Raw genomic sequence first — 14,602 nt, 5'->3', positions numbered from 1 at the left:
ACATTTATATTTCTTGTAATTTAAGTCCATCAAATGAAACTTCAAATAATTGGCAGAGCTTGAGTTGGGCTTCCACTGTTATGAACAAAATGTATATAGAGGGGAAGCCAAGATGTATGACTTGTGTATGAAAGGTGTGAATCATATCTCAGAAATTAACATGAGTTTGTAATAACTGAATGACCAGAATTTCAGTATACCAGGTATTACTGAAATAGTCTAGAGGAAGGCACAAATAGGAAATAGGCACTTAAAATTCCCTCAAAGGAAGCACAGAGTGGCTTTCATTATTGGTTGTATGTAGAGGCAAATGAAATAGAAGAAACTTAGACAGATTCAAATATTTGAGCCTTGCTAATTGGTAAACTGAGCAAAGATTAAAATAATCTTGGAAGATAATATGTGTTACTTTTAGATATGTTCAATTTAAAGTGATTTCAGAGGATCTTAGTCAAAATCTCTACTTGATAGTTGACACATGGGGAGAAAAACTGAAGAAAAATGTCAGGAAATCTAACCATGAGTCATACATCCTCACTGAGTTATTAAACATTTAAAAACATTACTTCTGTGGCAGTGTTTCTTAACTCTGTCTAGTGTTGTTAAACATCTGGTCAACAATAACTTCTTAGGGAGGCAAAAGTTCATGTATGGCATGCAAAGCACCCTGGTGTGCATCAGGACACGGTGGTAAACACTAATCTCTCCTCATTACCATGAAAGAGTCAATGTATGGGAGCTGATGAACATGAAGGTGTTCACCTCTAGTGGCTCTAATACCATGCCTATGAAGACAACAGTGGTACACAGAAGTGAAGGACAGGAGAAGGTATATTATAAAAATTATAAACTTGCTATACTATATTGATAAAGCACATCATTTACACATAATGGTAATAAATTCTAAATAACTTTCCTATGGAAACCATTTACTTACTTTGAAAAAGTTAGAAAAAAAGTATAGATCTCCAAACTTAACTATGATAAATAGACACATGTAATGGATGAGAGAAGTACCCAATAGATGAAACCAGTGAATAGATGTGTGGATGTATGACTAATGTCTGACTGATAGACAACAGCCATGGATAGATAGATAGATTGATAGATAGATTATTGATGATGATGATGAAGAATATGATGATGATGGGTGGTAGATAGATAGATTCAAAAGGGAGAAGTAAAACTTAAGAAAACGACTATTATTACTATTATTATTACTAGAGTATATTGTAGCTATCTTCTGACGTACCAGAAGAGGGCACTGGATCCCATTACAGATGGTTGTGAGCCACCACATTGTTGCTGGGAATTGAACTTGGGAACCTCTAGAAGAACAGTCCGTGCTCTTAATTGCTGAGCTATCTCTCCAGCTCCAGAAGGGACTTCTTATATATATGTGTGTGTGTGTGTGTGTGTGTGTGTGTGTGTGTGTGTATACATATATATATATAATTTTTATTATATATATATATATATAATTTTTATTATATATATATAAATTTTATTATATATATGTATATATACAATTTTTATTAGGTATTTTCTTCATTTACATGTCCAGTGCTATCCCAAAGTCCCCCATACCCTCCCCCCATACTCCCCTACCCACCCATTCCCACTTCTTGGCCCTGGCGTTCCCCTGTACTGAGGCATATAAAGTTTGCATGACCAATGGGCCTCCCTTTCCACTGATGGTCGACTAGGCCATCTTCTGATTTATATGCAGCTAGAGACACAAGCTCTTGGGGGTATTGGTTAGTTCATATTGTTGTTCCACCTATAGGGTTGCAGATCCTTTGGGTACTTTCTCTAGCTCCTCCATTGGGGGCCCTGTGATCCATCCAATAGCTAACTGTGAGCATCCACTTCTGTGTTTGCTAGGCCCCGGCATAGTCTCAAAAGAGACAGCTATATCTGGGTCCTTTCAGCAAAATCTTGCTAGTGTATGCAATGGTGTCAGCGTTTGGAAGCTGATTATGGGATGGATCCCCAGATATGGCAGTCTCTAGATGGTCCATCCTTTCATCTCAGTTCCAGACTTTGTCTCTGTAACTCCTTCTATGGGTGTTTTGTTCCCAATTCTAAGAAGGGGCTAAGTGTCCACACTTTGGTCTTTGTTCTTCTTGAATTTCATGTGTTTCTCAAATTATATCTTATATCTTGGGTATTCTAAGTTTCTGGGGTATTATTCACTTATCCGTGAGTACATATCATGTGAGTTCTTTTGTGATTCGGTTACCTCACTCAGGATGATGCCCTCCAGGTGCATCCATTTGCCTAGGAATTTCATAAATTCATTCTTTTAAATAGCTGAGTAGGACTCCTTTGTGTACATGTACCAAGTACTCCAGAAAATCAAATAACCCCATTAAAAATGGGGCTCAGAGCTAAACATAGAATTCTCACCTGAGGAATACTGAATGGCTGAGAAGCACCTGAAAAAATGTTCAGCATCCTTAATCATCAGAGAAATGCAAATCAAAACAACCCTGAGATTCCACCTCACACCAGTCAGAATGGCTAAGATCAAAAATTCAGGTGACAGCAGATGCTAGTGAGGATGTGGAGAAAGAGGAACACCCCTTCATTGTTGTTGGGATTGCAAGCTTGTACAACCACTCTGGAAATCAGTCTGGCGGTTCCTCAGAAAATTGGACATAGTACTACCAGAGGATCCTGCAATACCTCTCCTGGGCATTTATCCAGAAGATGTTCTAACTGGTAAGAAGGACATATGCTCCACTATGTTCATAGCAGCCTTATTTTTTTATTTATTTTTTTTTTACTTTTTAATATTTTTATTACATACATTCCTCAATTACATTTCCAATGCTATCCCAAAAGTCCCCCATAGCGCCCCCCACTTCCCTACCCACCCATTCCCATTCTTTTGGCCCTGGCATTCCCCTATATTGGGGCATATAAAGTTTGCAAGTCCAATGGGCCTCTCTTTCCATTGATGGCCGACTAGGCCATCTTTCGATACATATGCAGCTAGAGACAAGAGCTCCAGGGTTCTGGTTAGTACATCATGTTGTTCCAACAATAGGGTTGCAGATCCCTTTAGCTCCTTGGGTACTTTCTCTAGCTTCTCCATTGGGAGCCCTGTGATACATCCAATAGCTGACTGTGAACATCCACTCCTGTGTTTGCTAGGCCCCGGCATCATCTCACAAGAGACAGCTATATTTGGGTCCTTTCAGCAAAATCTTGCTAGTGTATGCAATGGTGTCAGAGTTTAGAAGCTGCTTATGAGATGGATCCCTGGATACGGCAGTCTCTAAATGGTCCATCCTTTCATCACAGCTACGAACTTTGTCTGTGTAACTCCTTCCCTGGGTGTTTTGTTCCCAATTCTAAGAAGGGGCACAGTGTCCACACTTTGGTCTTCATTCTTCTTGAGTTTCATGCATTTAGCAAATTGTATCTTATATCTTGGGTATCCTAAGTTTTGGGCTAATATCCACTTACCAGTGAATACATATTGTGTGAGTTCTTTTGTGATTGTGTTACTTCACTCAAGATGATGCCCTCCAGGTCCATCCATTTGGCTAGGAATTTCATAAATTCATTCTTTTTAATAGCTGAGTAGTACTCCATTGTGTAAATGTACCATAATTTCTGTATCCATTCCTCTGTTGAGGGACATCTGGGTTCTTTCCAGCTTCTGGCTATTATAAATAGGGCTGCTATGAACATAGTGGAGCATGTGTCCTTTTTACCGGTTGGGGCATCTTCTGGATATATGCCCAGGAGAGGTATTGCTGGATCCTCCGGTAGTACTATGTCCAATTTTCTGAGGAACCGCCAGACTGATTTCCAGAGTGGTTGTACAAGCTTGCAATCCCACCAACAATGGAGGAGTGTTCCTCTTTCTCCACATCCTCGCCAGCATCTGCTGTCACCTGAATTTTTGATCTTAGCCATTCTGACTGGTGTGAGGTGGAATCTCAGGGTTGTTTTGATTTGCATTTCCCTGATGATTAAGGATGTTGAACATTTTTTTCAGGTGTTTCTCTGCCATTCCGTATTCCTCAGGTGAGAATTCTTTGTTCAGTTCTGAGCCCCATTTTTAATGGGGTTATTTGACTTTCTGGAGTCCACCTTCTTGAGTTCTTTATATATATTGGATATTAGTCCCTTATCTGATTTAGGATAGGTGAAGATCCTTTCCCAATCTGTTGGTGGTTTTTTTGTCTTATTGATGGTGTCTTTAGCCTTGCAGAAGCTTTGTAGTTTCATGAGGTCCCACTTGTCAATTCTCGATCTTATAGCACAAGCCATTACTGTTCTATTCAGGAATTTTTCCCCTGTGCCCATATCTTCAAGGCTTTTCCCAACTTTCTCCTCTATAAGTTTCAGTGTCTCTGGTTTTATGTGAAGTTCCTTGATCCACTTAGACTTGACCTTAGTACAAGGAGATAGGAATGGATCGATTCGCATTCTTCTACATGTTAACAACCAGTTGTGCCAGCACCATTTGTTGAAAATGCTGTCTTTCTTCCACTGGATGTTTTTAGCTCCCTTGTCGAAGATCAAGTGACCGTAGGTGTGTGGGTTCATTTCTGGGTCTTCAATTCTATTCCATTGGTCTATTTGTCTGTCACTATACCAGTACCACGCAGTTTTTATCACAATTGCTCTGTAGTAGAGCTTTAGGTCCGGCATGGTGATTCCACCAGAGGTTCTTTTACCCTTGAGAAGAGTTTTTGCTATCCTAGGTTTTTTGTTATTCCAGATGAATTTGCAGATTGCACTTTCTAATTCGTTGAAGAATTGATTTAGAATCTTGATGGGGATTGCATTGAATCTGTAGATTGCTTTTGGCAAAATAGCCATTTTTACAATGTTGATCCTGCCAATCCATGAGCATGGGAGATCTTTCCATCTTCTGAGATCTTCTATAATTTCTTTCTTCAGAGACTTGAAGTTTTTATTATACAGATCTTTCACTTCCTTAGTTAGAGTCACGCCAAGATATTTTATATTATTTGTGACTATTGAGAAGGGTGTTGTTTCCCTAATTTCTTTCTCAGCCTGTTTATTCTTTGTGTAGAGAAAGGCCATTGATTTGTTTGAGTTAATTTTATATCCAGCTACTTCACCGAAGCTGTTTATCAGGCTTAGGAGTTCTCTGGTGGAATTTTTAGGGTCACTTATAGATACTATCATATCATCTGCAAAAAGTGATATTTTGACTTCATCTTTTCCAATTTGTATCCCTTTGATCTCCTTTTGTTGTCGAATTGCTCTGGCTAGGACTTCAAGTACAATGTTGAATAGGTATGGAGAAAGTGGACAGCCTTGTCTAGTCCCTGATTTTAGAGGGATTGCTTCAAGCTTCTCACCATTTACTTTGATGTTGGCTACTGGTTTGCTGTAGATTGCTTTTATCATGTTTAGCTATGGGCCTTGAATTCCTGATCTTTCCAAGACTTTTATCATGAATGGGTGTTGGATCTTGTCAAATGCTTTTTCCGCATCTAATGAGATGACCATGTGGTTTTTGTCTTTGAGTTTGTTTATATACTGGATTACGTTGATGGATTTCCGTATATTGAACCATCCCTGCATCCCTGGGATGAAACCTACTTGATCAGGATGGATGATTGTTTTGATGTGTTCTTGGATTCAGTTAGCAAGAACTTTATTGAGGATTTTTGCATCAATATTCATAAGGGATATTGGTCTGAAGTTTTCTATCTTTGTTGGGTCTTTTTGTGGTTTAGGTATCAGAGTAATTGTGGCTTCATAGAATGAGTTGGGTAGAGTACCTTCTGTTTCTATTTTGTGGAATAGTTTGTGAAGAACTGGGATTAGATCTTCTTTGAAGGTCTGATAGAACTCTGCACTAAACCCATCTGGTCCCGGGCTTCTTTTAGTTGGGAGACTATTAATGACTGCTTCTATTTCTTTGGGGGATATAGGGCTGTTTAGATCATTAACTTGATCTTGATTCAACTTTGGTACCTGGTATCTGTCTAGGAACATCTCCATTTCATCCAGGTTCTCCAGTTTTGTTGAGTATAGCCTTTGGTAGAAGGATCTGATGGTGTTTTGGATGTCTTCAGGATCGGTTGTTATGTCTCCTTTTTCATTTCTGATTTTGTTAATTAGGATGCTTTCCCTGTGCCCTCTAGTGAGTCTGGCTAAGGGTTTATCTATCTTGTTGATTTTTCTCAAAGAACCAGCTCCTTGATTGGTTGATTCTTTGAATAGTTCTTCTTGTTTCCACTTGGTTGATTTCGCCCCTGAGTTTGAATATTTCCTGCCTTCTACTCCTCTTGGGTGAATTTGCTTCCTTTTGTTCTAGTGCTTTTAGGTATGTTGTCAAGCTGCTAATGTGTGCTCTCTCTAGTTTCCTTTTGGAGGCACTCAGAGCTATGAGTTTTCCTCTTAGAAATGCTTTCATTGCATCCCATAGGTTTGGGTATGTTGTGGCTTCATTTTCATTGAACTCTAAAAAGTCCTTAATTTCTTTCTTCATTCCTTCCTTGACCAAGGTATCATTGAGAAGAGTGTTGTTCAGTTTCCACGTGAAGGTTGGCTTTCTATTATTTATTTTGTTATTGAAGATCAGCCTTAGTCCATGGTGATCTGACAGGATGCATGGGACAATTTCAATATTTTTGTATCTGTTGAGGCCTGTTTTGTGACCAATTATGTGGTCAATTTTGGAGAAGGTACCATGAGGTGCTGAGAAGAAGGTATATTCTTTTGTTTTAGGATAGAATGTTCTGTAGATATCTGCCAGATCCATTTGATTCATAATTTCTCTTAGTTTCTCTGTGTCCCTGTTTAGTTTATGTTTCCATGATCTGTCCATTGGTGAAAGTGGTGTGTTGAAGTCTCCCACTATTATTGTATGAGGTGCAATGTGTGCTTTGAGATTTACTAAAGTTTCTTTAATGAATGTGGCTGCCTTTGTATTTGGAGCATAGATATTCAGGATTGATAGTTCCTCTTGGAGGATTTTACCTTTCATGAGTATGAAGTGTCCCTCCCTGTCTTTTTTAATGACTTTGGGTTGGAAGTCAATCTTATCAGATATTAGAATGGCTACTCCAGCTTGTTTCTTTGTACCATTTGCTTGGAAAATTGTTTTCCAGCCTTTCATTCTGAGGAAGTGTCTATCTTTTTCTCTGAGATGAGTTTCCTGTAAGCAGCAAAATGTTGGGTCTTGTTTGTGTAGCCAGTTTGTTAGTCTATGTCTTTTTATCGGGGAGTTGAGTCCATTGATATTAAGAGATATTAAGGAAAAGTAATTGTTGTTTCCTGTTATTTTTGTTGTTAAAGTTGGCATTCTGTTCTTGTGGCTGTCTTCTTTTAGGTTTGTTGAGGAATTACCTTCTTGTTGTTTCTAGGGCGTGGTTCCTGTCCTTGTATTGGTTTTTTTCTGTTATTATCCTTTGAAGGGCTGGATTCGTGGAGAGATAATGTGTGAATTTGGTTTTGTCGTGGAATACTTTGGTTTCTCCATCTATGTTAATTGAGAGTTTGGCTGGGTATAGTAGCCTGGGCTGGAATTTGTGTTCTTTTAGTGTCTGTATAACATCCATCCAGGATCTTCTGGCTTTCATAGTCTCTGGTGAAAAATCTGGTGTAATTCTGATAGGCTTGCCTTTATATGTTACTTGGCCTTTTTCTCTTACTGCTTTTAGTATTCTATCTTTATTTAGAGCATTTGTTGTTCTGATTATTATGTGTCGGGAGGTATTTCTTTTCTGGTCCAGTCTATTTGGAGTTCTGTAGGCTTCTTGTATGTTCATGGGCATCTCTTTCTTTAGATTTGGGAAGTTTTCTTCTATAATTTTGTTGAAGATGTTTGCTGGTCCTTTGAGTTGAAAATCTTCATTCTCATCCACTCCTATTATCCGTAGGTTTGGTCTTCTCATTGTGTCCTGTATTTCTTGGATGTTTTGAGTTAGGATCTTTTTGCATTTTACATTTTCCTTGATTGTTGTGCTGATGTTCTCTGTGGAATCTTCTGCACCTGAGATTCTCTCTTCCATCTCTTGTATTCTGTTGCTGATGCTGGTATCTATGGTTCCAGATTTCTTTCCTAGGGTTTCTATCTCCAGTGTTGCCCCATTTTGGGTTTTCTTTATTGTGTCTACTTCCCTTTTTAGGTCTAGTATGGTTTTGTTCATTTCCATCATCTGTTTGGATGTGTTTTCCTGTTTTTCATTAAGGACTTCTACCTGTTTGATTATGTTATCCTGTTTTTCTTTAAGGATTTGTAACTCTTTAGCAGTGTTCTCCTGCAATTCTTTAAGGGATTTTTGTGCTTCCTCTTTACTGTCTTCTACCTGTTTACCAGTGTTCCTTTGTATTTCTTTAAGTGTGTTATTAAAGTCCTTCTTGAAGTCCTCTACCATCATCAGGAGATATGCTTTTAGATCCGTGTCTAGCTTTTCCGGTGTGTTGGGGTACCCTGGACTGGGTGAAGTGGGAGTGCTGGGTTCTGATGATGGTGAGTGGTCTTGGTTTCTGTTAGTATGATTATTACGTTTACCTTTCGCCATCTGGTAATCTCTGGGGTTAGTTGTTGTCATTGTCACTGTTTAAAGATTGGAGCAGAATCTGTGTTCCACTCACCAGCAGTCTCAAAATCCTGTGGCGGGGGTCCTGGGTAGCTGGCGGGTGTCAGCCGACCCTGCGCTCTAGCTACCCTGGTGCTGGTCCGGCTGGAAGAGGCCTGTGGGCCTACTCAGGCCGGTTTTCTGCTTCCCTAACTAATGCAGTCTCAGGTCCCTTGCGCAATTGGATTGGAGCAGAAGCTGTGTTCCACTCACCAGAAGTCTTAAGATCCTGTGGCGGGTGTTGTGGGTAGCTGGTGAGTGTCAGCCGACCCTGCGTCCTAGCTACCCCGGTGCTTTTCTCGAAGCCTTATTTATAATAGCCAGAAGCTGGAAAGAACCCAGATGCCCCTCAACAAAGGAATGGATACTGAAGGGACTTCTTAAAGGAGTAAAAGTACAGGTAATGAGGACAGTACTGCTGTAGTTAAAATATTCTATAAAATTCATTGACATAGGTAGGTGTAGAGATTGATGGTTAAGAGATTGAAAACTCACTCATGAAGTTTCAAAGATGAGTTCATCATAGTAGAAAAGGGTGGAATTATGAAGTGAAGCATGTAGAAGAGATTACTACATTGAAAGAAAAAAAAGAAAGCACTGAATCAGTCAAAGTCTTAGAGTGGCTTTTTGCAAGCCAATGTGTTGATTAAATAAAAGACAAATTAATATGTTCAGAAGGTGGGAGGGGGGAGTTGAAAAACCATACCAATCTGAGGTATCATAGGAAGGATATATGGGGGGTCAAACAAAGGGGTTCCGGTCTTAGATGAAGCTTAAAGTGCAAATTCTGGTCTGAAGGAGATACTACAATAACATCACATAACAAAGGCTTTTTCATTCAGCAGCTTTGAGAAAATAGTCAAGGTTGCTTATAATGGTACTTTTTATAGTTATTCTAGTATCTGATAAAATTAGGTTGCACATAGGAGACATTGGTTAGGGGGTTAAGCAAAAGTGGCCAAAATGATTGGACTTTGAACTAGGGTGGTAGATCTGTGAATGGAGGAAAATGGTGATTGATTGATTGATTGATTGATAAGGTTTAATGGGAAAATAAAAAGAATATACTTGAAATCTGGAAAAAGAAGATCTCCATTGGCAAATATTTAATTAATTCAACACAGAAATAATTACCACAGGAGCAGAGAGAGGCTTGTCACTGTTGTTTGGTGGGAAGATAGGAATTAAGCCTTGATAATTCTGAGAAGCTTTATCTAAACAAACAATATCTTAGAGACCATCTTTCACAATAGTGTATATTAACAACAACTCACACAGAGTCCTGAGTTCAAATCTATGGTTTTCAATCATCAGATTATATATTCAACTACTAGCCCAACTTGGTATGTTTATTTGTCCAGTGAGAAGAGACCTGCTAATCAGACAACAGTCAGAGAGACATAGACTGAGTATATACATATGAAAAAAAAAACAAACACAGCAAAAAATAATAGCCCCTACCCAATGTCAAACGACAGGAAATTTTAGATCAGAGGTCCAAAGGTAGAAACTTTTGGCCTACAAATTATTAACTAAAGTTAATATTAATGGGACATTTTCAGTATATAGCATTGAAAAACGAAGGTAGGCTATGAAGATATGAAAAGCAAGGGGAAAGTGGATATTAAAATTCTTCCATAACCTATTATAAAAAAATACAAATAGGCATAACAAAATATCTAGGAAACATATAAAAAGAAAATATGTGTCTGAGATGATATAACAGCAGGGAATAGCAAGCAGAAGGTCATAGCTGAAGGAAGTTAAATACAGGCTTGAAAAATCTAATTATTCCCATGTCCTACCTGCTGCTCTAAGGGCCAAAGTTGAGTTGTCATAATAATGACACTATATTTCAAGACCTTCGTATACCGTGTGACACATAGTTAACATCCAATGCCTCTATTAGTGAAGATATGCAAACCACTATAAACAGCTTCATAATTTCAGCAGCTTATCCTGTCAAGTCCTAGTTCCCCTTCAAGTCACAGTCAAATGAGGATGAATGTAGGAGTTTGGCTCTGGGAATATTTTAGAACCTCCAGAACTCCTTACTGCTAATGTCTAGCCATCCTCTGCAGTGTTTTGAGCATTGTGTATCTTTGACAGCTTCACTGGCCAGAAGTCAGTTGCATGATTTCTTCTAAAAGGAAGTAGGGTTGGGAGATACAGCCTAGCTGTGACCCTAGAGGAAAGGAAAGAAACTGGGTGTTATGACTATTGAAATTGCTATCAACAACAGAATCTCAAGTCAAATTTATTTGCTGAAAAATAGAGATAATACAAAAAGTCAGTTAGTAGAAGCTAGGCAGGAAAGTCAGCATCATGAACAAGTCAGAAGCAAGCCCTTGGACCTTTTCCATCCTGAGGACTTATGGAAACATTAGGGAGAGATGCTAGAACATGAAAATTTTCACTTGATATTTCTTACAGAGCCAGCTAGTATTACAAAGTATCCAAACATTCCCTCACAATACCTACAGACATCTCAAGCTTAACATATCCAAATCTGAACTCGTCTCTTCCCCACCAAAAGTGACTTCACCTGGAGCCTTTATGAAATTCCAGTTGGTGGCAATGCCTTCTTTTCAGGAGCAGAGATCACACTTCTCTTACTGCACAACCAGCTACAAATTAGAAAACTTATTGGCTGCACCTTTGAAGGTTATCCGTAACCTGAGTATTCTGTGCCTGCTCACTCCCACCAGACTGCCTAGCCTTGCACCAACACTGGTGTTTGCTTTCCATCTTTCTCCACCATCCTTCCAACCCAATAGCTGGAACTATCCTTTAACAGCTAAGATCAAGCAAGCACTCTGCCATACAACTCTATTCTCATATCCCACTATGATTGACACAGGTCTCTCAGCCTCTGGATTCCTTCCCAACCATCACACATACAGCATGTATAGTCATGTTCTGGAACCTATATTCTAAATGAACACGTAAAACAAAACTTTCTAATGCCAGTTGCCTACCTGTTTAGCCAATGCTGATTAAATAAATTAAGGAGCTAATAATATAATATGCATTCATCAATAAGTAAGATTTTACCTTGAGCCCACACACTATCTACACTGCCTGGTAAGGAGCAGTTTTATGATAATGATTTTTATAATAATGACTCCCCCAAACAGAGAACAACTTAACCATAGTATAGTGTTTTGGTTAAAAATTAAAATTAAAATAAAATAAATAACATTATTATCTCACGAATTACTGGTGTGTTCTCTTTACTTTGTCCATATAAATATCTTCTGTTTCAAAGTGTGTCTGAAATCTTACAGGCCAGCAAATGGTTGGGAGTTGGGTGTATATATCACTTGCAGCTCCAGTCATTTTCTCTCTCTGACTCATCTCGAAAGGGCTTAATTGAGTATTTATTCTTATGCGGCAAGATCCAAAAAACTTAACTGCCATTAAGCTGTCTACAGAAGCAAAACGAAATGGGGAATTAAGGCAATTATCAGGATGATATGAACCAGAGAAAACATGTTTGCTTCAATCTGGATGTTTCTGGAGAACTTGTTTTTGACCTAAATTATCCGAGTGATCCCCTCTTCACTTTCCTTTTCATTTTGCACAGATAGACAGTAGTTTAGTATGGAGAAGGACAGCCTGTGTTATATGAAGTCAGATGAGAAGTCCTCCAACAGGGTGTTGAAGCCTATATCTTCTCTATTTTATCAAACACTGTTGAAGGAGATAAAAGAGGGAAAAAGACTTTCTAAGGATGTTTCAAAAATGAAGAGTTGATTTACTGAAGGTCTGCTTTGACACCTGTCTGCCTTTTGAGTTAGGTAAAACAACCTTTCAGTTTGGATTCCTTTTAGCTCTTGTTTGGATTGTGACTTTAGATCCATCTTGCAAAGAGATATTAATCATGGCACATTCATTCAGATGTGAATGGAACTGGCAGGAGCGTGGGCTACTTCTGATTTACATGAAAGCCAGCTCCCTAGAGCATGCCAATTTGACTCTGATAATGTGGGATTTGCAGGGGGTCCACAGCTCTCCTGATAACTTATTAAGTGGCTTTTATGGTCAATGAGCTTTGTATAATTTCTTCTCTCTCTTTCTCTTTCATGGTATCTAGTACTAGTGCTAACTGACTTACTGTGACATTCACAATACACTCTCTGGTCCTCACCAATCACTCCCAGTGTTACATGCACTATATGGCAAGCAAAAGAGGATCAGAGCAAAGATATCAAAATGCTGTGTTTGTCAAGTAGCCAGTCATTCCATGGCCAGCCAATGTTGCACTATTCTGACAGAGAGAGATAAGGATGGAGATCTGTAACACAGATTTATGTGAGACAAATGACCACCTATGCAAAGGTGTCAGCAGACATCACCTTTACATAAATGCACCTCACTCATTCAGTAATCTCAAATGCTATCCTTTCTTTAGCATTTGACTGGAGACTGGAGGTTCCAGAGAAAATAAGTTAAAATCAAGCAAAAAGATTCTAATAATTACAAGAATTGATACAAATATATACAGAAGTTACATTTAGGTTGCTGTAGCCTTGGATAAAAAGTTGCTATAATGCAAATGTCTTCCCTATGTAAGTCAAGACTGATTTTTCATTTGGCCTTTGGGATGGTAGTTGACACTCCATCCTTAACCTTGGCCTCTTCTCTTCTCTTTTTTGCCCATTATAAATTTCGTCCCAAATTGACTAATCTCTCTTCTGAAGCCTTAACTTGGGTGTTTGGGCTTCCCTTCTTCCAGGCCTCAGAACATACTCTGAACATCTTCTGAATGTACCTTCCTGCAGTTAGTTAGTTAGTTTGTTTGTTTTGGGTTTATTATTACTATTATTTAAGCAAACATAACTTACACTTGATAGGCTCAGAGCCTTCCTCAGAGAAGTTCTTCCTTTGGGTACAATATAATTGCTTCCATCTCTCCTCCTTTTTCTATATACCTTTGATTCTTTGAATTATTGGTGCATCGTGCCAAAATGACTCCCTATGACCATTCGTGGGGAATAGGAGCTCTGGAAGCATCTAGAAGGCTGGCTGTCTTTACCACAAGCCCTTCCTTTCCACCTGAGCTAGCTCCCACCATTCACAGCTCTCTTGTAGATATGAGCAACACAAAACACACTAAAACCATTATCAGTCTTGTTTCTCTTCAATGCTATTATAATACTTACCTTTATATTTAGCTCTCTTCTGGTTATAACACAGTCCAATTATGGCTGAATAAAATTTTCAGTTTTCTAAAGGTGGCTCTGAAAAGAAGTTCCTACTTTTATTTTTTTTATATTTCATTCATTCATTCATTCATTCATTCATTATTTTATTTATTTACATCCCAAATGCTTCCCCATCTTCTGTTCCCCTTTCACCAAATCCCCCCAACTCAATCCTCTCTTCCTCTTCTGCTCTGAGAGGGTGGGTCTCCCTGCCTATCCCGCCTCCCTAGCACATCAAGTCTCTGCCAGATTAGGCCCGTGGTCTCCCACTGAAGCCAAACACAGGCAGCACTCTTGGGAAACAGATACCACAGTCAGAAAACAGCTTTAGGGAAAGCCTCTACTCCTGTTGTTGGGAGACCCACATGGATACTGAGCTGCACTTCTGCTATATATGTGCCTACTTTTAAATTTACTAAACTGGTGTGTGTGGAGGGGGGTGTTGACCATTGTTTTTATCTTTTATTTTTTAGAATTTCATATATTAATATCATATATTTTGGTCAACTCTAATTTCCTTCTTCCCATCAGGTTCTTCCCCAACCCCATTTCACCCTGCCTTTTCCTCACAGGTTCACGTGCTCTTCTGTTTTTGAAGCCAATGACTCCTTTTAGTGCTGTCTATATGTCCATATGCATGCAAGCAGATACACACACACACACACACACACACACACACAAAACCCTTAGAAGTTTTTTTCTACTCAAGGTCATGACAATATTTTCCTATATTCTTTTCAAAATGTTATGAGTGGTTTTTAATCCACCCAGAATCCATCCAATAGTCTGATGCCTTTGGTGTAAATATTG

General features: G+C 38.8%; 1 protein-coding gene across 9 annotated transcripts in view; it reads left to right on the top strand.

The window, feature by feature from the left end:
- The window catches only part of Macrod2 (mono-ADP ribosylhydrolase 2), a 2,026,591-nt gene that overhangs the window by 1,680,260 nt on the left and 331,729 nt on the right, over positions 1 to 14,602 (top strand). The window lies entirely within an intron of this gene.

Source organism: Mus caroli, unplaced genomic scaffold, assembly GCF_978045245.1.
Source record: "Mus caroli unplaced genomic scaffold, Mus_caroli_1 scaffold_2, whole genome shotgun sequence".
Lineage (NCBI taxonomy): Eukaryota > Metazoa > Chordata > Mammalia > Rodentia > Muridae > Mus > Mus caroli.
The sequence above is the reverse complement of the archived record's forward strand: the minus strand, read 5'-3'. Positions and strand labels throughout refer to the sequence as shown.